The 22,388-nt window shown below is 44.9% G+C and overlaps 1 long non-coding RNA gene across 1 annotated transcript in view; it reads left to right on the forward strand.

The window, feature by feature from the left end:
- LOC116793432 overlaps positions 1–16,588 on the forward strand; it is a 29,841-nt gene extending 13,253 nt beyond the window's left edge. Inside the window, exon 3 of the long non-coding RNA XR_004359480.1 lies at positions 16,466–16,588. This is a non-coding gene — a long non-coding RNA (uncharacterized LOC116793432). The remainder of the gene's footprint in view (positions 1–16,465) is intronic.
- The last annotated feature ends 5,800 nt before the right edge of the window (positions 16,589–22,388 follow it).

The raw sequence follows: 22,388 nt of genomic DNA on the forward strand, positions 1-22,388 counted from the left end.
GCCACCATAGCTACAGTGGCAAGGAAGAGAAAGGTAGAGCACCTCTAAGCAACATAGCTATGCTGGTAAGAAGCCTTGTGTAAACAGCCAAGTCTCCTTCTTTGTGTTGTGCACCCCTCTAGCAGACTGGGGATGATTGCCCAGGAGCCCTCTCCAGCATGGCTGGCTGAAGCTCTCCTTTCCAGTTTGGCATCTCCGAGCTTCCGGGGTGTTCCTAACCAAGATAAGGCAAGGAAGAGGGCCCACACTGAAAACTGGGGTGGCACTGGGCACCCTCATGAGGGAACATGCCTGCATCTCTGCTCCAGCCCTGCCAGCAGTGCCCAGTGAGGCTGTGAAGAAGCAAGGGCAAGGTGCAAAAGTAGAATCTTACCAGACATCAGGTTTGATCTGCACCAGATTTCCAAATTCTTTTGGGGCTCTTACCACCTGTACAAAGGGCTCTGTGCCTTGTCCAGGATAGTTCAAGACTGGTCTTCTCTGATGAGCTCTGGATGAATGATCCTATTCTATTACATATACAAGGAACTGCTGAGATATGCCCAAACACAAGCCCTGCAATTGTGGTGTATGTGTTAGCAAATTGGAGCAAACTGAGCTAAAGGTATTAGATGACACTGCATTGCACTCTTGCTTTCTGCTGCTGCCTGGTCAGAGAGGGCACTGCCACAAAATTAAAAGCTTGGCAGCGTTTGGGGAGAGCAGTTGGCTGGTCACAGTGTCTACAACCCTGCCCAAAGCCCCTCCAGGTTCAGGGAGATAAAGGTTGGATGGACTAGGGTCATTTAAGCACAAGCACTCCTGACTGAAATCATGAGCACATTCTAAAGCCTTTTATTTCCTTAAATAACAGTGTGTATTTAGGCACCTGTAAAAGGGCTATGCCTACTTGGCATTCACCAGCCTGCCATGGCTCATTAAGAGCCTGCCTGGACTCCTGGCAGAGGCCAGAACTGGTGTTGAGCACTCCAGAAATTCCTCTCTAGCTCCAATTCTGTTTGTTTTATCATCTTTGCAGAGCAAGTCATCGAAAAGTCACTTTCTGAAGGGCCCCATATTAAAAAACACCAAACACTCCATGGTGCTAAGTGGTGACTCAAACTAGGATTAATTTCCCCCAGGATGCTTGGGGAAGTTGAGGCACTGTGGCTGGAGTGCCTCTGTGACCTGTGCTTGTGACTTTGAATGGCTTTGACCTTCTCAGCACAGGGTAGAAATACCAGTGCCTACAAGCTGAGAGAGAAATCCATTATGAACAGTATCCATGAATTTGTTGGCCCTTTTTTCAATTAGCATTTCATTAATTAGCAAATGAGTGCCATGATTAGCTTGATTAGGACTAGAATGGAGGGGAAGGTGTGGGATTTGGTTTAGGAGGGGAGCTGATGTCCTGCAGGGATGGAAGCTGCAGCTCAGGACTCCCATGGGATGTTCATATAAAGCATATTGAAGAGGCTGGCAGAAACCTGCCCGGGAAGAGGAGACTCCTTCTTTCTGTGGTGGGGCTAGAGGAGCCTGAGCCACTATATTGTGGACCTTTGACTGGGATGTCCCCTTGCCAAAGAGCAGTGTGCAAGACAGGCACCTTCAGAGATTGTCACAGCAACTGCAAAGTGTCCCAGTGACATTCATTCTCCCCAGCTTCTACCTGCTGCCATCAAATCCCTGCACCCACCCTGCCTGTGGCCTTGACACAGTCACCAGGGTCCCCCCTAACTCTCTGGGTGGAAATTTAACTACAACGAGTGGGTTTGAAATGTTTTTTTTTTCCAATTGTCCTGCTGCCTGGTTAGAAAAGAGGGTGAAGTCTCTACAGAGGAGCTTGGACAAATGCCATCCAAAATGTGACCGTGGAAACCTGCCCGTGTGCTGAGGTGCTCTGGGAGCCGATCAAGGGAGCTGAACACTCAGCTGGCACCTTGGTACTGCTGCCCATGGGGTGGCCCAGGGCTCACCAAGAGATGCAGCTCCTCCAGAGCCACTGAGTCAAGTCAACTGCCACTGAGGAAATTTCACCGCTTCCTTCACGAAATATTACTACAACTAAGAGCTGTTCAGTTGATGCTTCTCGTATCTCATGGCCTGGTTCAAGGTCCAGTTAAATTAAGAAATTGTGAGCTCAAGTACTGGTCCAGAGGAAGCAGCAATTACGTATCTATTGTGTGATTGTTGCTTTCTTGCAGCAGGCATGACTCCTTGACATTAGGCCTATGGAGTCTGCCCGTTAATGGTAGTTTTAAATGGTCAAGAGGTTACAGCAGTAAGGAATGTAAGTAAAAAATGTCTCTGTGGAGTTTAAACAACCAGTATTTTAGGCAGGGCTTGGTGGGTTACTGTCCCTGCACAAACAACTAGAATGTGAGAGTCTGGGCTGGGAAATACTTAAACTGTTTGGAAAAACTTGTTTTGTGCAGCTTGAGAGTGTCCCTGGAGGCTGTGGCCCGATGCCATGACTCCTGGTAAAGGCTGGGCTGCAGTAACAATGAAGCTTTTATGGGGAAGCTGGAGTACAATCAGAAACTTTTCAGTCCCAAGGGATTATGGGGAGGGGAGTTCCTGGGTTCAAGATGTCTGGCACAGTATGCACATTTCCACCAGGATTTGGGGGTGTTCTATGGCATGCAAGGTATGCAAATTGCTAAATGTGTTTTCAATTTTGCTGTGTTGTGCTGTCTTTGTTGGGTGATCATTTTGTCTCCAGTGTAGCCAGAAGACAAGACGGGTCCATAGCACGAGAGGAGAAGTGTATTTGCCTCTCAAGCAGCACTGACCTGTGGAGAACTTGTCTCTTTGATTGTCCAGCACGCTCCTGTTTGAGTGGCTGCAGGCTATTCACTGATTAACTTTCCCTGGTACAAAGTGTCCTGAGCTGAAAGGCACTTTTGATGGACCTCCTTACCAGAGTGATCAGAAGTGTGCACATGGAAACTCATTCCTTGTTGCTATGGCTTAACCTTCACCATTTGCATGCTGTATACAGACATGTCACTGGAGAATCCACCCTGTCAGTGCTACAGCATCAACTCAGATTTCCTTCAAAGGCATCACACTGCTGCTAATTAATTTGAGGGCTTTGCTACAGGAGAGAAGACGTGTCCTGTTTGACACAGACTTCCATCACTAATGGTGTTAGCAGCTAGAGAAAACAGGGCAGGATGGACCCTAAAACGAAAGGAGAAGATTAGGGGCTGTTCCCAAGGGCTGAACTGGCACTGTCACCGTACATCCATTCCAGCATCTGGTTTGGGAACATTCAAGCTGACCCAATGCCCGTTGAAGTCAGTGAAAAGGTTCCTGTAGATTTCAGTAGCCCTTGGAAAGGACCATCCAGAGGCTGAGGAGCAGGTAACCCAGCATGCAGGAGCAGTGAGGGCCCTGTCAGCAGTGGGGGCTTGGCCATGCCCAGCATGTGCCCCACACTTGCCAGGGCAGTACAGGGCTGGGCAAACCCTTGTTCACCCGGGCAAAGGAAACGAGCCTGGGAGCGGAGAGCTAGATAGTAAATATTTATATTTGTTTTAGGTTACAAAAATGTAGGTACCAAGCTGAGACTGCTCAAAGACAGTAGGACTAAATGGTTTTTATTGCTGCTCTCTTTCCTTTCTCTGGACTCTCAAGGAAGTGAACCAGCAACATGAGGGCTGCCTTGCTGATGGGGTTCCCCTGCCAGAGCTCCTTTATCCACATTTTGTGCATCTTCCCCCATCATTTGCTGAGGTTTAACCTCGGGCTTGCCTCCAGTTTGGAAATACAGAATGACCTTTAATGACAGCAGCACAAACAAAACCCCATAAAGGCAGGATTTGTGATTTACATGGGGTTAATTACCACAACAAGCATGTTTATTCACTTCCCTAACAAATCCTTAAGACAGGAACAAGTACTAGCTTGACCAGATTCATCTGTGCATATGTTGTTCTTGTAGCCATTTTTGCAAATCTCTATGTGCAGGATAGAAAGAGACAAAGTATCTCCAGTTATTTAGGCAGTAACTCATGAGCTGTGTGCTTTTCTGCCTGAAATGGCATTTACTTCAGATCTGGTACAAAATAGACTTTATCATTAATTTTGTTGTCTTTTTTTAAAAAAAGAAATTAGTAGATCATAAATGCATTTTAACTACAGCAGCGTGATCTACTTGCCACAGGAGGAACGTGAGGTCTATGTTTGCTTCTACTAAACCAATAAGACCTGATCATTATATTCATGAGATTAAAAACCTGCAGTTACAGGTACTGGTATGAAGCTGTGCTTCTGTGAGGGTCCTACAAAGTCCATCATTTGCTTAAGTATTACTGATAATGATAAGCTGAAGATTCAAATTGAATTCATAGCTTGGTTTAATCAACCTGATCTATAGTAACTGATGCAGAGAGGTGACCAGTGGCCTCTGTTTTCAGGTGAGGGATCATTTGAATGTCTCCATGGGGTCCAATATTATTGAACACTGCCTCTGATTCAGTGGCATTCTGATATACACAGGTGGCAAATAGGTTTTCTTCAGCTGTTCATTCAGCTTAGCTGTAGCCACCTTCTAGGTTTTCAGTGGCTGCACACGTGCAGAGTTGACTGTGGCATCCCTGATTTCCCAGGAAAGTATTTGCAGTGGCTCAGCACTGTCCTGGATGGGGCCCCCCTGCCATTCCTCAGGAATTTGTGTCAGGCAGAACATTTTGTACAATGCAGAAGATTCTGCCACCGTCATTGGAAGGAAGCTGTTTGTGTTAATGCTCAAAGGTAATGTGAGACAAGGCAAGCTCTTTACTTTAGAACACACATTGTGCTACTGATGTACACAGTACAGTAAATATAAAAAACAAAGAAGCCACTGTGGTATTTACCCTCACCACAAATGCATTAGCAAAATAGGATTATTTGCAATCCAATAAAATAGTGCTGCTTTTAGGCAGAAACCCTGGGTGTTCAGTGAAGTGTGCTCCTCAACTTTTCTTACCATTTATCAACCCGACACATTCCTCCCCAATTTTTTTTTTATGCCTTCCATTAATAGTTAAGAAAAACCTAGGGAAAACAAACACTCTATTCCTGATTGTTTATTCACCAGTCTCTTAGGAACCATAATTACGTCTCCCAGGAATTGTGTGTTTTATCATACTGTATATCTTAAAGAGCCACTTTAGGTAAAATAACAAGGAGTGCCTTATGAAGGAAAATTGGATTCATTTTAAGACTTTTTTAACCCTCCAAAGAATGGCTCTTTGTTTACCTCTTTAGTGCATGTGGCAACTTGCCCAAGTAAATACTATGCTGCATAAATACCAGAGATTGGTATTTATGATATTACATAAACATACTGTGAATAATGAGTCATTGTAGCAGTGAAGAAGAACACGAGCACTATACATCGCAGTCAATGCACTATTCCTCACCACAGCATTAAGTGGCACTGAAGCCATGTGGTATAAAATGACACTGGGAATGTAGAGGAAAAGTCCTATTGCAATGTTTAGCACATCTGAGTTTACTAAACAAAACAGAAAACAGCCAAAACAGGAATGTGATGAGGCTAAGGAACACAACAGGTTACTCATCAATATGCTGGGGTGAGGAATCAGTGGTTAGGTATATTTTGGGGTTGATTGGCAAAAGTTTTATTGTTCTTTAAACTAAGAACTCACCCAGTACCTTCACACTGCTGTTACAGCAGGGAGCTGAGCCCTCGGTTCCTGCTCCTGACCCACAGTAACACAAGGCTGCTTATGGCAACAGGATGTTGACACCAGTTTTTCACTCATGGGGTCATGTTTTCAAATGACTTTCTTTCTCAGAGTCTTAGTTTGTCCAGTTATAATTTAATTAAACATTTACCCGCACTACAGCGAAATTGTGTGTGTGCAAGGGTTTGTGTGAACAATCATGTCATCGTGCCACACTTTGCATTGCTGCCAAATGATGTGGCTCCCCTGCTGCACGGGGTTCACACCTGAGAAATCAGAACCCCAAAGGGAAGATGTGTACGCCAAACCTTCACTTTTAAAGCCAGTGGGGTATTAACAAACTTTATTTTTCAAATCCGTGGTTGTCTCATCCATAGCTTGTCCCATCCGAACAGCAAAGTACCCACCCCAAATACTCAAATCCTCAAAGGGCCACTGAACCCCCCACCTTTGAAAAGGGTGATAAAAGTTGCTATCCATAATAATGCATGAGGCTAAAAGCATGATTGTTTTTATTTTCCTCCTTCCTTGAAGCAGTCACAGCCCTTCAGGAACAGCAGAGAAATCCCAAAGGCAGAGCATATCCACAAAGGGGGTGCTTGATCCTCCTAAAATGCAGAAGTTTGGGGGTGTGCTACACTGGGAGCAGCCTACTCTCTGAATGCAGGTTTGCACATTGGGACAGAGGGGTGGCTCCTTGTGTTTGCTGTGGTTTATCATCAAAAATGGACATTTCCTCCCCAGGTGTGGATAAAGGGATGAATTGAGGAATACTCCTGCTCCCCCTGCTCCTTCAGCTGAGAAGACAGCCCCGGGTGTTCCCAGTGGCCTAGCAAAGCTCACAGGCTTATGGAAACCTCTGCATTACCACATGGTTAGTAGCTGTTTATTCTTTAGTCAAACCCCCTGCATTTAAGCAGAACATTCACTGATTTTTTTTTCCCTTGTGCTTCACAGTTTTTGTAAAAATATGAGGTGACAGAGATGATGGGAAAATAGAAGACTGCTGGTCTGCAAGGAGCAATGTTTAGAGGATGTGTCCTGGGCCAGGACCTGAATACACGGCAATAGTTTGCTGAGGCTGTGCTAGCAAGTCTGGGAATGGCTGTGAATGAATGCCACTCTGGATGGCACAGGATTTATGCCTGGGCCATTTGAAGACAGCTACCTAAAGCACTGCAGGTCCAGGCAGAAAGCTACACTTTCAAGGTTTGTCCTTATTTCCTACTTTCCCAGAAAAAAATGGAGCAGTGATGTATACCAGTAAAGCTGAGGGAACAAGAAATATGGGCAAATTTCAAATTCAATCACAATCCTATTTTTAATTCAGCAGCACTGCCCAAAGCCTCCAATTTTATGATGCTTGATGCTCTTCAAACATGTACTTGGTTATTGTGCCAAGACATCCGTCCTTTATTTGGCTTTTGAAGCCATGTCTCACTACCAGACATCTCAAAAACATATTGAGACCTGTCCCAGGCAACTTTAATCTGAATTCTTTCCTCATGTTGCTTGGGGGTCTTCTGTTCTCAGTTCCTGGGAGATGAGGTGGCAGACTGAGGTCAGCACCAAATCTTGATAACAAGCAAGCCCCATCCAAGCCCCACAGAAGCCAGTGGTTTTGACTCAGGCCCAGAGATACTAGAAAATAACAAAAGGGGACAGAAAGAAATATCTTGGTCAGCTTTGAGGGGTTATTCTTCCCGTCTTTTAAAAGGAATAAATATATGGGTTTTGCTATGAATTTATCTGAGAAGTAGCTTGTGCTCCCAGACAGCTGTGTCATAGCATTTTGCCTGTGTGATGAAGGCAGAGTTTACAGGTTTAAACTTCCTTTTCCAGTACAGTTCACTGACTGTGAGTCACCAATCTCCTCTCTAATGTGCTGGTCTGCTCGGCATAAAAGCATCAACACACTCAGCATAAGCATGAGGATCACAGTAACAAAGAACGATAGCACTGCTTAAGTAGTTAAGTTGGTTATTTATTCATTTAAATGTATGTGGATCAGGACGTGATCCAAAGCAGCTGCCAAGCCTCTGACTAGTTTGTAACTTCTGTTCTGTCCCGTCTGGTTCTTTTGTTTTGCACAAAAGGATGCAGACACCATTTTACTGGCAGTTGCTTTGGAAATGCAGGCTCCTGTAGCACCCATCAAAGGAGGAGAGAGGCTGCATTTCGTTACTTCTGCACACTCGTGAGCTCAGCACTCCCCGTGCATGTGGAAATGCACAAGAAAAATCCTGTTCTAGGCAAAATGTGGGCTTAGTCCACAGCAGAACTTACAGTTCATTTTAGGTTTTACCCTTTTCAGAAGTACAGCTGCCTCAACAGAGCCATTACGTTTTGGCTCCTTCCCCTACCTATTGCTGCACAAGTGAGTATCCATGGGATTGCAGAAGGTAGGGAAGGATGAGGCAAACTCAGCACATAACATTCATTGAAATGGCTCAGAAGAGGGTTTTATAACTTGAAGATGGTACTGTGGCCCCTGCTTCCTCCTACCAGCCCCCACATATGCAAACAAAGCGAATTCTATCTCCCGATGTCACCCCTTGCTGTTTATACAACAACTGGCATTTTTCAGACCTCTTTTATGTTATTTTTTTAAGAGACTTTTTCCGTTATTTTATTTTGAAAGCAAAACAATAAATAGATCTGCAAACCAGACGTGGTCAAGTGTTAATCACAGTTGTCTGACAGGTGAGAAGTTGATATCCAGTTACCAAAGCAAGAGACTCCTCTCCTTTCTTGGCCAGTTCAGTATCAGGTTTTGAGGGGTCCTTAAAAATATAACTGCTATGCAGAAGACGATATATCTCCCCTGCCTCTCAGCTATCTAAGGGGTAAGAATGGTTCATATTAAGGATTTTCTACTCCACAGATAATGTTTGTCTAAAAAATGTTTAAAGATTCTCACATCAGAGGGATGTATGGACCACACTCACAAATATATTATATGAAGACACATAGCTATCCTCACATAGCTATAGATACATGTAGACAGAAAAAAATTGCAAAATTATTTAATTGAATTTTGTACAGTTCTACATAGAATTAAACCTCATTAAAATTAAAAATTGCATCTTAATTCTACAGTTCAATAAACCAGCAGCAAGGCACACTGCCAGCACTGCAGTGTTACCTGAGGAGCTGAGAATTACCCCAGATAGAAAGTGGTGGCTGCAGAGGAAGTGCTGATAAGTCAGGTGACACAGAGGCTGGAAACCTTGCATAAATGAACATGGATCCTTACCCAAACACAGGGGAACTCCATCCTTCTTGCCTCCTGCCTCTGGAGTCGGGCAGGAGCGTCACCATTCCCGCCACCACTGCCTGGGAGCAAGGAGGGGCAGGGATGGCACAGGTCAACATTCAGGTTTTGGAGTGGCATCACCCAGTTGTCACCTGCCCTATTCCAGCTGGGGCAGGAGCCACTGAACCACAAGCACTCCCATGCTCAGCACACCCCTGTTCTAGCTGGCCCCTTGCATTCAGCAGTCCAAGGTGCCTCACCCACCTCACCCCCCACCACTCACTTAGAACACTTGGCCTTGGCTTTGCAGCTCTGTGGGCTCTTGGCTGCTTTTCTTTCAGCAGATATCTGCTTGGATGTAGGGACCAAAGTATCTCAGATTGACTGCAGGTGAAAGAAAAATGCACAAGAGAGGCCCACTGAGAAAAGGCAGACTGATGACTACATTGTCTGTTGTATGTATATATATCCCTGTTCCTGGCATTCCTTCTAACTGCTGGGTTATGGTAGGATTGTGCTCTTGAATTTCTAAATAGAAATAGGCTGAAAAAATTATTTTTTCACCCAATGCTGTGCAGCCTGTCTTTTATATGCAGATATCTATGAAATTATGTATGTACATTGTAGCATAAGACCCTTACCCTAAAGGCATATAAATGTATATTTTCCTACTCCACAGAAGCCTCTGTTTCTCTGCACCATTAAGGATTTGCCCCATCTCTGTGATGCAGCTCACCTGTCCAACTTGAATCCACGGTAAGCAATTTACTGCAGAGTATCTGAAGAAAAGCATAGTGCCAGTTCAAAAGCTAATCAGCTACTCTAGCTCTACAAGAGATGTGGTGTCAGTCTGAGAGCAGTCACAGATAATAAACTGGATAACAAGCTACAGTGACATCCTGAATAGTTGATACAGTTGATGTTGCTGAAAATACCAGCCTTTGCACAGCTATACTCAGTAGTTAGATGCTGCATCATGCAATGCCACAAGTATCAGTGCATTTAAGGATAACACACTTAGTGTACTTAGGTGTATTATCCACAGAATACTTTCTATAAAATCAGTAGTATAGAAGAGTTTATCTTAGGAAAAAAAATCCTCAATGTTCTTGTCAGATACCTCCAAGTGAATCACTAGTCATTCCTGCTCACTGAAGAGGTTAACCGATTTTTTTTTCCCTATCAGCCAATGCTCTAAACTGAACCTGTGGTCTGAAGAAAACAGGCAGTGCACTCTCTTCATTTGCATCAGTGTGCTAACAAAGATTCTGCAACTGGATCTTATCTAAAAGATGATTAATTGCATTGCTGCATGAGTGTAAATAGAATTCAGGTCCATCTCCTATCCCTGCCTTTGGCTCTGAAGGAGTTTTTAACCACTTTACTTCTGTAACCTTAACTACCTTTTTTAAGAAAACTGAGATCAGCCTCATTGACAATCTTATATGAGTCAGAGACATGTCAGAGACTAGAAGGGTGATAGCTGTTCTCCTGCAACCACAGGCATCCAACTGGTATTATTTATGTACCATCGACAGTGGAACATGCTCAGACTTGAAGGACTAGTGCTGACCTTCTCTTGCTAATCATTTATACACTCCTTGTTTTGAGTGCTCCACCTTAAGGTTTCTCATGACTCACTTTCTCTCTGCAGTGAACAAATAAATCCTGAAGGACACTGTACACTTCCAAGTGTGTAACCTGTCCCTACAGACTCCACAGCAGAGGCTCTCCAGGCAGCAGTGCTATTTACTGTGGTGTGACCTCAGAGCCACAGGACTTAGAGAGCTGAGAGGATGGGGGTGCTCAGGTTGTTTTAGGCTTCTCCTGATAAATGTCAACCCAACACTCTCACAGGTGCTACGAGGAAGGGATAAAGTCCCTCTGTTTTCTGGACACAGGAGAGTTGGACATTTATAGTTCACCCTCCAAAGAGAGAAGAAATGTTCGGATGGATACCTTGACCATAGTAAAAAATGAAACCTGATTATATCTCATAGGGATGTGCATATATATTATAAGGCATATATGACATATATAATATCTACAATATAATATACATTATGCTATTGTATATTCACAATTCTACCTTAGCTATACATGATACATTGGCTTGGTATGTATGTATGTATACTCATATATACATGTGTATATATTCATGTGTGTGTGTGTGTGTATAAACACACATTTTTTAAACCATTTTTGATCACTGTACGTGGCTGAAAGCTCTCAAGGTGCCTCACTGAATGGGCACTGGCAGACATTTTTTGTATCTGAAGGGAACAATAAATTGAGGAGACCTATTTCTGGGTTGTTCAGACCAAAGGACCTCGTGCAGGACACTCAGCTGCCAAGGATGCTGCTGGTTACTCTCCTCCTCTCTGTAGTGATGGTTCATCTGCTGAGTGGGGCTGCTAATGCTGACATCCCCACCTCCCTTGCCCTGCTTTTGGGAGAAATAAGCAGTAAGTACTTGCAAATGCTTTGAACATGTAAAGAGTGTACAAGGGTGAATATTAATGAATAGTATATTACAGAATACAGCAATAATGGAAAAACACCAACATTGGCACTGATGAGACATGCAGCAGTTTCCAAACCAGACAATGAGCTGGAGAAACGTAGTGGGAGCAGAGGTGAGAGGAGAGGACATAGGTACAGGGGTGGATGGAGGTTCTGTCTCGCCTTTGTCCTTCCCTTGTGTAGCTCTTCCTCAGGAGGCACTGCAGGGAAGCAGGGTGGGTGGGGAGGACTTCCCTCCTGGAGGCTCTCTCCAAAGAGAGAGCTTCTCTGCCTGGAGCAGGGTTAGCTTGGCTATGAGGTCAGAGGTAGAGAGAAGGGAGGAACATCTTTTAGCTTATGTTCAGCAGAGTTTGTGGAGCTGGAAAGTAATTGTAGGGGCTTGCAATAGGCCAGAATGGGTGGGGGGCACATCAAAATGTCATTAGAAAGAAGAAGGGAGACGTGATCCAACATACTAAGAGCATTGCTGCCCTCATGGCCCCCGGCTGAGACACATCTAATGGCATGGAGCTTCACCACAGCAGTCACAGGGGAGCAATGTTAGAAGTAGGGCACTATGGGTTGGTCCAGCACGAGGGAGTAACTTAAACTGCAAAGCTATGATGCAGAGAAGGATGTGGTTCTTTTAATTCCTTCCCCGTGTCCCATTGTTTCCTTTCCAGGCACACACAAAATCTTCCTCTGCCCCTCCCAGCTCAGCTTTCCTCCTCCCTTTGGCTTTTTGTCCTTTCTCCTTTGTAGAGCCAAGCTGACCGGTACCCATACACAGTGCAGAAGGGACTTTCCCATACTGAGTTAAATTTGCTCTCTTTTGGCTATTTCTCACTATCTGGGACCCATATGTTGAGTCAAACAATTGTAAATGGGGTTAGTTCAGAACTTTGGCATGGGGCAGCAGGAGGCAGGGCCAGAAATGGGTTCTTCAGAAAAGGTTGTATTTCACAGCTGTGCCCTTTAGTTGTGCTGGGCAGACTCGTTTTCATGAATTTACAGAGCCTGGTCACCCCACAAAGCTGCACATTGGAGCCCACGTTGTGAGTCTGCTCCCTATAGACAGGAAGGTGCTGGAAAGGTCTGGAAGTCAGGAGCACACAGTCAGATCTTGCCTGCCAGGGATATAAAGGACATGACCTGTCCTGCCATTGGCTTTTAGAGCCAAACTCTCCCTGGCTTCAGAGGACGCTTTATGCGTGTGTGAGGAACCGTGGCAAGGTCAGGGCTAGATTGCTTCACATCATCAAAACATGAATTCATACACTCATCCTAGAGCAAGGCTTGTGCAACAGAATTTAATGGAATAACATAAAAGCTGGGAACCTGAGTGCACTGCAATGTCACTGGAGAAAATACACCAACAGCCTCACAGGAAAGCAACACACAGATTGATGCAGTCAGATTAATCAGAGATTTTTCTTTTTACCAGAGATATGACCTTAAGGCTTTCCTTTTCATGCTAAAGATGCCACCTCTGACACTGAGAGGCGAAGTGCAGTAGAACTACATCTTCTAGTGGAAGTTCCCAGGCGATCTGCCAGTGCTCTGCAAACAGATAAATTTATGGTCTTCCAGGTACAAACAGGTATGATTTGTGGTCCAGAGGAGGATGTGGTTCTTTCCATTTGTTCTTCCTGTCCCCTTCTAAGCCTTCCAGAGCACATGTGAACGTGGCCCAGCAATGTAATCTTCCCAGGTCTGGTAAATAATATTTTACTTGAGTACCTTCACCAAAAACAAGTAAAATCCCCCAAAGAACAGGCTATTAATCATTCTGCAAAATACTAGGTTAGCTTCACAAGTTTAACTCAAGTCCACCAGCTGTAAGCCTCTTCTCATTTCTGCTGCTGAATCTGTGCTCTTTTGTTGCTTACACTAGTTTAAAACTCTGTAAACGTGGAACAGTTTGTAAGCTGCAAAAATTCCTCTCTCCAAATTGGAAATGTATTTTCCCATACTGAATCTTGCACCAAAATAGGCTTTGTTCGCCCTGGGAATGGACCTGATTCTAAATTCTTGTCCCGTGCTGATAAAATACACCTCTCCAGACAGGTGCAGGCAGCCCTGACCCAGATTTGCTCACTCTCTGTGATGTTTGGATGGGTGCTGGCTCTACACCTCACACAGCACCTGAGCTGGCCCTGTGCACACAGGCAACTGGAGAACAACATTTATTTTGGAAGAATAACCTCCTTGGGTCTGACAGGGAAGAGCATGACTGCTCTGTGTTCTTGGGGTGCACGTGGCAATGTGACCCTTCTCATGTGTGCAAAGCCAGCTGCCCTCCGGGGTGCAGTGTATAAAAAACAAAAAACTAAAGTCCCCTCATGTCCGAGGTGTGCTGGAATGGATGTGACAAATGCAGTGATTTATCATGAAGCAGCGATTTATAGCCCTGTTCTGACTGTTTTCTGTCAGCTAGCTCAGAGAGAGGAATTTGTGGCATTTGTGTTGGGCCCACAGTTCACGGCATTACTGTTCAGGGACAGTAAACTGGGTAAGTTTGGCTAATATCTAGGGGTTTTACCTGTACTAATAACATAAAACCTCTGTGTAGCAGGGAGGGAGAGAGGGAGATGCAGAAACTGCTGCATGCACAATAATATTTATGAAATCTTGTGCTTAGTTATTTCAGTACCTGCCTGGTAATATGGTATGGTTTTGTTTGCTTCCTCCATTCAAGGGTCCTATGAGACCTCATAGACCAAATTGAGGGGGGATAGTATTGTTTTTATTAGAGTACCTGATAAACAAACATATATGAATAAACAAGCATATACAGAAGCACAAAGACCTGCTTCCATTCTAAAGTGATCTGCAGCAGAAGCAGCAATTTTCAGTGGTAACTCTGGGCTAAGTGGTGCTGTGAGTTCAGATAACCAGTGCCATGTCCTTGGCTTCTCCAAGGGTACAGAGGAGGCAGCCAGTGTCTCATTGCTGCTCCAGCCAGGCAGGCTCAAGCACTGAGAGGTGGTTTGGCTTTCTTAAGGTTATGTGCCTCTTTTGAGAGACTGAGAAAGCCCTGATCCAGGGCTCCCAGTCTTTACTAAGTCCATAAAATCACATTTTCCTTCTTGTGGCCAGTATTTTCTCAGCAATAGTTTCGATTGCTCTTGTATAAAGCCTTTTTTTTCCCCTTTTTAATGTTAAGGTTGGCATATAGCTGTTTTCAACCCTCTCCAGAAAATGTAAGTTTCTCTGAAAAGGGAATTAAGCAAGGAACATTTACTACAGTTTTAAAAACCCATCACTTCAGCACCCATCCCCAAAGGAACGCTTTGTGATCCAAAGTATCACTGCCTGTCATTGCACTGGCAATTCTTCCTTAGTCAAAGCTTTTCCATGTTTCTTCTTAGGATATTAACAGAGATATAATCATCAGTTAAAACATCTAGTGAGATAAAACTTGCTTCCAAAAATGGGTTGACTGGGAGGGACACCAAGTTATTTATCTTGCATTTTTAGTGGTATCTTTTGAAGCATTAATAATTAACCAGGTTATTGGGTTTGCCTCCCCTCCCGTAACAAGGACAAAATTTGGAACTGTTTCACACTGGTCTTGGGAGAACAAGAACGGGATGTCTTGTTCTCTGTGTAGGATTCATTCTAAATGCATTGTTATTGCCAGGTAACCTCTTCACCTGGCTGCTTGCCCTGCTGTCCCCCTGGCTGTGTGTTGTTAGCCCAGAGATGATCTGAGATAGTCGCGAGGCGGCTCAAACTTTGCCATCCTCAAGCTGAGTTAATGGAAGTAAATGACACTTTTTCCAGCTTTCTCCACAGGAGTGCTGCTCACCATTTACCTCTGCTGGGACTTGGAACTGCAAACTGAAACACTCCCAGGGTCTGCAGTGCTCCAGGGTCTCCAGAGTCACGGCTGTGATGGCCAAGGCCATTGCTTGGTGCTACCAAGCTGTCATCATTCCTCTGTACAGGTGCACCAGGAGTCAGATGTGAGCATGTGTGGCTGTCTCCATGGGCACAACAAGAAACCTGAGTGAGTTTGTGCAGGTGTGTGGCTTGGCAGCAGCCACACATCAGAGGTGTGTAAATTCAGGGGACACTTGCAATCCCAGCCAAGATGAGGCTTTTGAGTGGCAGGTGTATTTTGGAAATATGGGTTTCAAATTATTAGTTATCCCAAACTTATTGCCTGCTATGGACAGTCCTAAGGGACAGGCAGAGCCTCCTCTGTCACTGCCCTCTCTGAGTGCACAAAACATTAACATGGCAGGAGCAAGCCTGGGTCACACATGGCACTGCCCCTGTCCCCATATCCAAAGCTCTCCCAAGCAGCAGAGCAGAGCTCCTTTGCACAAACTGGCACTGAAGTTGTGGAGCAGGATGATCCCACATGTCATTTCAAGGGACATTTTTATTTCTAAGCAACCTGATGTGGCAGTGGTGGTTACTTGCAAAACAAGCTTTTTCTGTCACAGATTTTTTTTCTCCCCTTTCTCTTTAGTTTAGTTAAAGGAATTGTGGATGTAGGTGTACAGTTGACTTCTGTATAAGGAAAGAACACACACGATCTGCTCCAAGCAGGAGGCTGCCCTGTCAGTGCTGCTACCCAGTGCAGCCAGGGCTGGATCCCTTGCACTGTGGCACATCCTCATCCTCAGCCTCACAGCAGCAGAGATGCCTGGGGTGCCCTGTGCCAACCCCAGCTCCCTTCAGCCTCTTCCAAACCCTTTGCAGGCCCGGTGTTTTCCCGGTCTCATGGTGGGAGGTGGTGTCACAGCTCCTGGGAAGTGTCCCTGCTGAGCCAGGATCACCTGGGTGCTCACCTCGGCCGCTGGGCCATTCCTGGCAGGGTGACTCAGAGGTAGGGAACCCTCGGAGGGCCCTGGCACATGCCTGCACTGAACCACTGCCTACAGACTCCTGCCTCTGCCCAGCTCGCCCTTCCTGCCGCCTTTCCCCCAGGGTCCTAACTCCCAACTTTGTTGCTCTATAAACATAATAACAATAATTATTCTCTCATTGGACGCATAGCCATCTTCTTTGTTTGCAGGCTTAGATAAATATCATTCAAATCATGGAGTCTGATTCATGAGTCAAGACAATGGCAGCCCTCCAAAACCTCCTTGCCCATGGAGAGTATGTTTGTGTGAGAGGGAAAGAGAGTTTCACTGCATGAAGAGTAAGAAACTGGAAGCCAAGTGAATTAAATACAAAGAAGATAATTATGTGTAATTCATTTACTGACTAATGATTGCACCTGGTACAGAGGTTTATGAATTCATTTGACTCTGCAAGGTTCTCAAAAACAATCTCACTGCTACAAGATAAAAACTAGGTTGACTTCTTAACAGAGCAGTGTTTACATTAGTGTTCCTGTAAGATTCTGCCTTTTTGGCTCATTTTGCATTTTATCTCATGGCCATTCACTTTTCCTGGGTTCATCTGGCGCCTCTGACAGTTCCAATTGCTGGGTGCCAGTCGAGGCTGGGTGTCACTACAGGCTGAAGCCAGCACTCTGCTCCTGAGAGCCTCACAGAGCAATTGGAGATGGTACTTCTCTCTCATCTCCTGCAGCCAAACCTTGCCACAAAGACTGTGACTTCGGCATGGGAGCAGCTCGTCACAGCCCCTCTTTCCCCACTTCTGGGGTCCACAGCAAACTGGCACTCTTCATCATGTCACCCAGCTGTCACCACAGCCTGATGCCATCAGCACCTTCCAGCCAAACACCAGTAGGCAGTACCAGCCTTCTCCTGCTAACGCCTGGGTGGATTTCACGCTGAAGACCCAAAGACAAAGCCTTTAATGGGGTGAAAGCACCGTGCCTGAGGCCTCACTCAGTGCTGCCAAGCAGCACAAGTGCTACCCAAGGTGATGTTCTCACCAAGTGGTGGAAACAGAAGAGCTTTTGCTCTCATGTGTTCCCCATGCAGTTGCTAGACACAAGCTGGAGCCTCTCTTCCACTCCTCCCCTCCAAAGGGAACTGTACACTCAGTTAATTGCTCAGGTCGACTGTGATGTTGTTTTGCCAAATCCACAGACATTTGGCTGGGCCATCACGTAACTGGGAACCATTTTTGTATCAGTCAGTTCAAGCACAGGGTGCGTGAGAAGCAAAGGCACAGCATTTGTGAACGGGGCAGAGGGCACAGTCTGCACCCACTGGACGAGTGTACTTTTTTGTGAGATGCACTTTAAGACTGACTTTGGGAAGGGAACAAAACAAGACCGACATATTTTTAAGGGAATACTGAAGGAAAGGGGAAATTATTTGGTAGTTTGAATAACAAATCACGAGATGATCGTCCACAAGCTGATTACACTTCCATACAGTTTCTAGCACTACTCGCCACTGAGTGTTTGCTGAGGTGTCACACGGTGAACTGAGCTCGTGGCTGCCAATGAAACAGCTGTAGTGTTGGTGTAAGTCCCACTGCTGCAAGAAGACGTGCTCACAGGTGTCTCCTCGGAGCTGGCACCAGCCCCAGTGTGTGGTGATGGGACAGAGTGACCCGAGCTCGCTCCCACCCAGGGGTCCCTCACAGCCCTCCTGGGAAAGCAGCAGAGGTGCCACTTTCTCCCGCCGTGGCAGCCGGACAGTGAAAGCAGCAGCAGCGAAATAAAAGTAACCCTCTGCTCTGCTGGTTTTGGTTTGAGTGATTTGTAATGAGAAAAGCCCAAACCAGCTCATCTCGTTCACCTGAGTGTTCCCATTGACTGAAAGGCAGTCAGCATGCATTTTAATTTTGAGCCTGTGCAATCATTTTCCGATGAGGATCTGGCAAGCCAGGGCAGATTGCAGTTCGTGAGATACTTGCAGTGTGATAGTGTTTTACCTGTAGGTGGATCCTCATTTTAGATAGTGAGATGCAGAGCCAATGAGCCTGATTCACTGCTGTGTTACTCCAGTTTTTCAGTGGAATAACACCACTGAATCATCAGCAAAGTTGAAATAACAAATGATAAAATGGGAGCATTGTGTCAAAGTTTGCAGCGAGTGCACGGAAATGACTGACTCCTTCTTGCAGAACCATTTAACCTATACAGATATTTTTCAGTTCAAAATGTATCAAAAATATGACAACGTGCCTAGGTTGAAGTTTTACATGTAAAAAAAAAAATTAAAAAATTAAAAATAATTAAAATCTAATAGAACAGCTAGCGTGGGACTCCCTCAGTATTTCTATGTGGTAATTAATTTTTTTTCATTCAGAAAAAGAGGACTTTTGAGAAAAGATCTTCAACAACTCTGGAAAAAATGCAGTTTTAATGTAGTTAATTTCTAGGCACCAGCTGGGCACATGTAAAGATTAGAAATAGGACAAGCAAGTCCTGGTTTCTTTTTGATTTATGAAAACACTCACTGAGCAATTGAAAACAACTGAGTAATTGCGAGTTTTTTGCAAGTAATGCTCTGGAAAAGCCAACTGAAGGCAGTAGGCAAGCTTGCAATTAGTAGTTCTAATTAAAAAGTGTATACATAAAATAATGGAGCATCATAAATAAAGGCCAAATGTAAATGATGCAATAGGAACAGTAGAATATCATATAAAGATGGACAAACAATCCAGCAAGGGAAATACTTGTAAATTATCCATATTTTTCCAATAATAGCAACAACAACAAAATATAAAATAATAGTGGTGTTTTGTTTTATTTTATGAAATTTTTACAGTGTGCCTGACTCAGTGCCACCTGGTGCTGCTGTTGCAGACCAGAGTCTTCCCTGGGTGACAGTCCCAGTCAGGGTGTCAGTCAGTACCGACAGACACACAGGTTGGTGTGAGAGCCCGTGGCTCAAACAGTGGGCTCAGCTCAGCTGTGTCAGTTGTCATCTGTCATTTGTCTTATCCATGGGAGAGCTGCTCCATGCCCACGGCCACTGCCATCGCTGACAGCTGCCACCAAATGCCATTGTTGAGCTGGAGCCTGCTGGGCTGGGTAAGCAAGATTTGTGTCATGGAGTTTGAACAAGGACTGACTCAAGTGCTACAAGGGACTCTGTGCTCAGTAGTCTGTGGTATGTCTAGGTATAGCCTAGATCTGCCAGCCTGTGACGATGCTTCGTGCACCACAGGGGAAATGTGAAATTCCAGCGCTCTGGAGCATCATCCCTGCAGTGCTCCTGTGACCCACACGTGTGCAACAGCACGGCAAGATTACCTGCTGCACTCCTCACAGAGCTGCTCTGCAAATAAAGCCCTGCATGCAAGCACAGCAAGTGAAGAGACATAATACCTTAGGGAAATGTTTTTATTTATTCTCCTTGGGTGCATATATGGCAATCACCCATGCAGCATGATCCAGGATGTTGAAAACCATTTCATTATGTTCTATAAATAAAGGACTGATGTGGTTCAATTGTATCAATTATGCAACTCTTCTAAGTGGTGTAGTCAAGGGTAAATGCAGGCAAAGGACACTCCCTTTGTACCTACTTCTGCTCTGCACACTTCTAGTATTTACCTGCTCCTTGTATACCACAGACAGATGAATCTACCCACTTTTATTTACCACTATACCACTGACTCCTCTTTGGTCAAGAGCTTTTCCTATGCACAGATGACACAATGAAATAGAAAATGGAAGTCAAGGCACTGCTATGTGTTAGTCTGTTGTGCAAGATATGTGGCTGTACAGCAATTTCAAGCAAAGCATCGGTTTTAAACAATGTTTAAACTGACACCATTATTATGCAATATCATTAATTATGGCTAGAAGGGTATTTGAGGTTAGTTGGCGCTACCTTTGTCCATTTTATAATTATACCAAGAAGAGAATATGACTAAGTTGTGCCCAAGCTAATTGTATCCATTTGGTTTTATCCCTCCTCTTCACCACCGTAAGTCACTTGTATTCTGAAGTGTAAGTTTTTTTGAGGGGTTTGGGTGCATTTGAGCTAAGTACAGTGGGGCTCAGTGCTGACTGGGCAGCTGCAGGTAGTATTGCAATAGTAGCACTAACAACAGCAATAATAAGTACAGCTGGTCAAAGTGGCATGTAAGCTGTTTCTTTTGAATGTTACCTGGCAGTGTCAGGACGAAAAACAAACAAACAAAATTAACAACAACAAAAAAACAAATCAACCCAGCAAAACAAAAACAAAAACCAAAACAAAAAACACAAACAAAAAACATGCACACACACCAAAATCAAAAACAAACAAAAAATCCCCAAACAAATCCCCCCATATCAATGGATTTACCCCGGAAAGGAATTTGGTAAGTCATGGTCTTGTTTGCCTCCAAAGGCTGTAGTCTGCATTGATGGTACTTACGTAAAATAGAGCTGCCTGCAAGGCCTGAATGCCATAATTAACAGGCAGTTTTAGAAATTATTGGCTAATGCCATTTAATAGAAATACTGCCAACTACTGCTGTAAAAACTTGGTTTGTTCCTTTGGTGGTAATATAAAATGACTCAACGTGGCTTCATTGGGAAGAGATACTTTTGTCTGCTACATATCATTACCTACATTTTTAGACTGGTTTAATATGACAATACAAATGTTGGAATTTAAATGTATTTCCCAAAACTAAGAAGAGGGCCAACAGCCCCCTGAGCAACCACAATACTGGTGGTACAACCCAGCCTTTCTTCTTGCACTTCCCCAGTCCCGCTCCTCTGGCAGCCAAGGCCACTTTTGCCACTGATGGTGTTTAAAGTTTAAAGGTTTTTTATCAGGCAAATACATTCCTGCAAACCTGAGCAGCATTTCCCTTGCAGTGTGTACAGTATCACTCAGAGGATCAATACACATTTTTGTTAATAAACGCTCTGATTCACACTGGAAAATACAGGTAGCTCTGAAATAATGCGCTCTGCTCATGTGATGCAGCTGTTATATCACCTAAGAACATTTTCACAATGCTGCAATAGTGACCAAAAGGTTATTTCTCAAACCTTGTCACCCAGAAGGTACCAGCCAAAAAGTTTCAATTTGATTGCTAAAGAGTGGAAAGCAACAAATTAATATTGGCAAATCTTAGATGAGGCATGATGTGGAAGTTGCACACCTAAGCCTAACACCCACCTTCACTTCAGGGAAAGGAGAAACCAGACCTGCAGACATGCTAATCACCTCCTGGTTTGAGAGTTCCCACTCATCTTTTTGCAAATGAACTCCAGAACCTCACTGCTTTCTATTTACTGCGCTGAGAGACAGGACTAAAGAGTCATTTATTGCACCCCTATTACAGCGTTTTATTATGCCTTTTAATGCATGAATTTAAAAAAAAAAAAGGCAGTGCATGTGGAGACTGACCTCCCTGATACACAAAGGGGAGGCAAAGTTCTCTCTCTGTTCAGCTGGAAGTAGCACAAAGGTGAGACACTGCTTGTGTTTGGGAGGGCTCAACAGCACGTGTGTGTGACCCTCCAAACCAGGGTCACCTCACCTCGGCTGCAGTGCTCCCAAGGCAGTGTCAGACAAAAACAGAGCTCCCAAAGCCTGGCTTCTGGCAGCACCCACTGGGAGTTCAAGCACCCAGGCTGTGCCTGCTTTCCAGGGCAGGAGGCAATGCCCTTCCATTGCTCCTGAGGACAGGCACCTCAGAGCACAGGGGCAACAGCAGCACTGCTGGTCAACACCTTCTGGACACGCCTGAAGTGAGCAGCACACGGACACTGATGGCACCACAGGGATTTGGGTACCCCTTCCCACTGGCTTTCAGTACAACAACAAGCTCTTGGAGAACCCTGTGAAATCCAGACCATCACCCAATGGCAGTCACAGCCTGCCAAGCTGAAACACCAGTTAACATTGCCTGTAACCTGCACCGCCCCTGGAGCAGCTGGTGCGCAGTGATCCTGCCCAGCAGGGCACAGGAACTCCCTTCTGCAGACCCACACACCTGCCTGCACACACATCTCAGTGGGGAGCAGAGCCTCAGCAGAGCAAGGCACCCCCAAAACACGCACAGGTCTGGAGGCTGGGCAGTCCTGGTGCCAGGGTGAGGAATGAAACTGCTGC

Source organism: Chiroxiphia lanceolata, chromosome 13 (genome assembly GCF_009829145.1).
Source record: "Chiroxiphia lanceolata isolate bChiLan1 chromosome 13, bChiLan1.pri, whole genome shotgun sequence".
NCBI classification, from domain to species: Eukaryota; Metazoa; Chordata; class Aves; order Passeriformes; family Pipridae; genus Chiroxiphia; species Chiroxiphia lanceolata.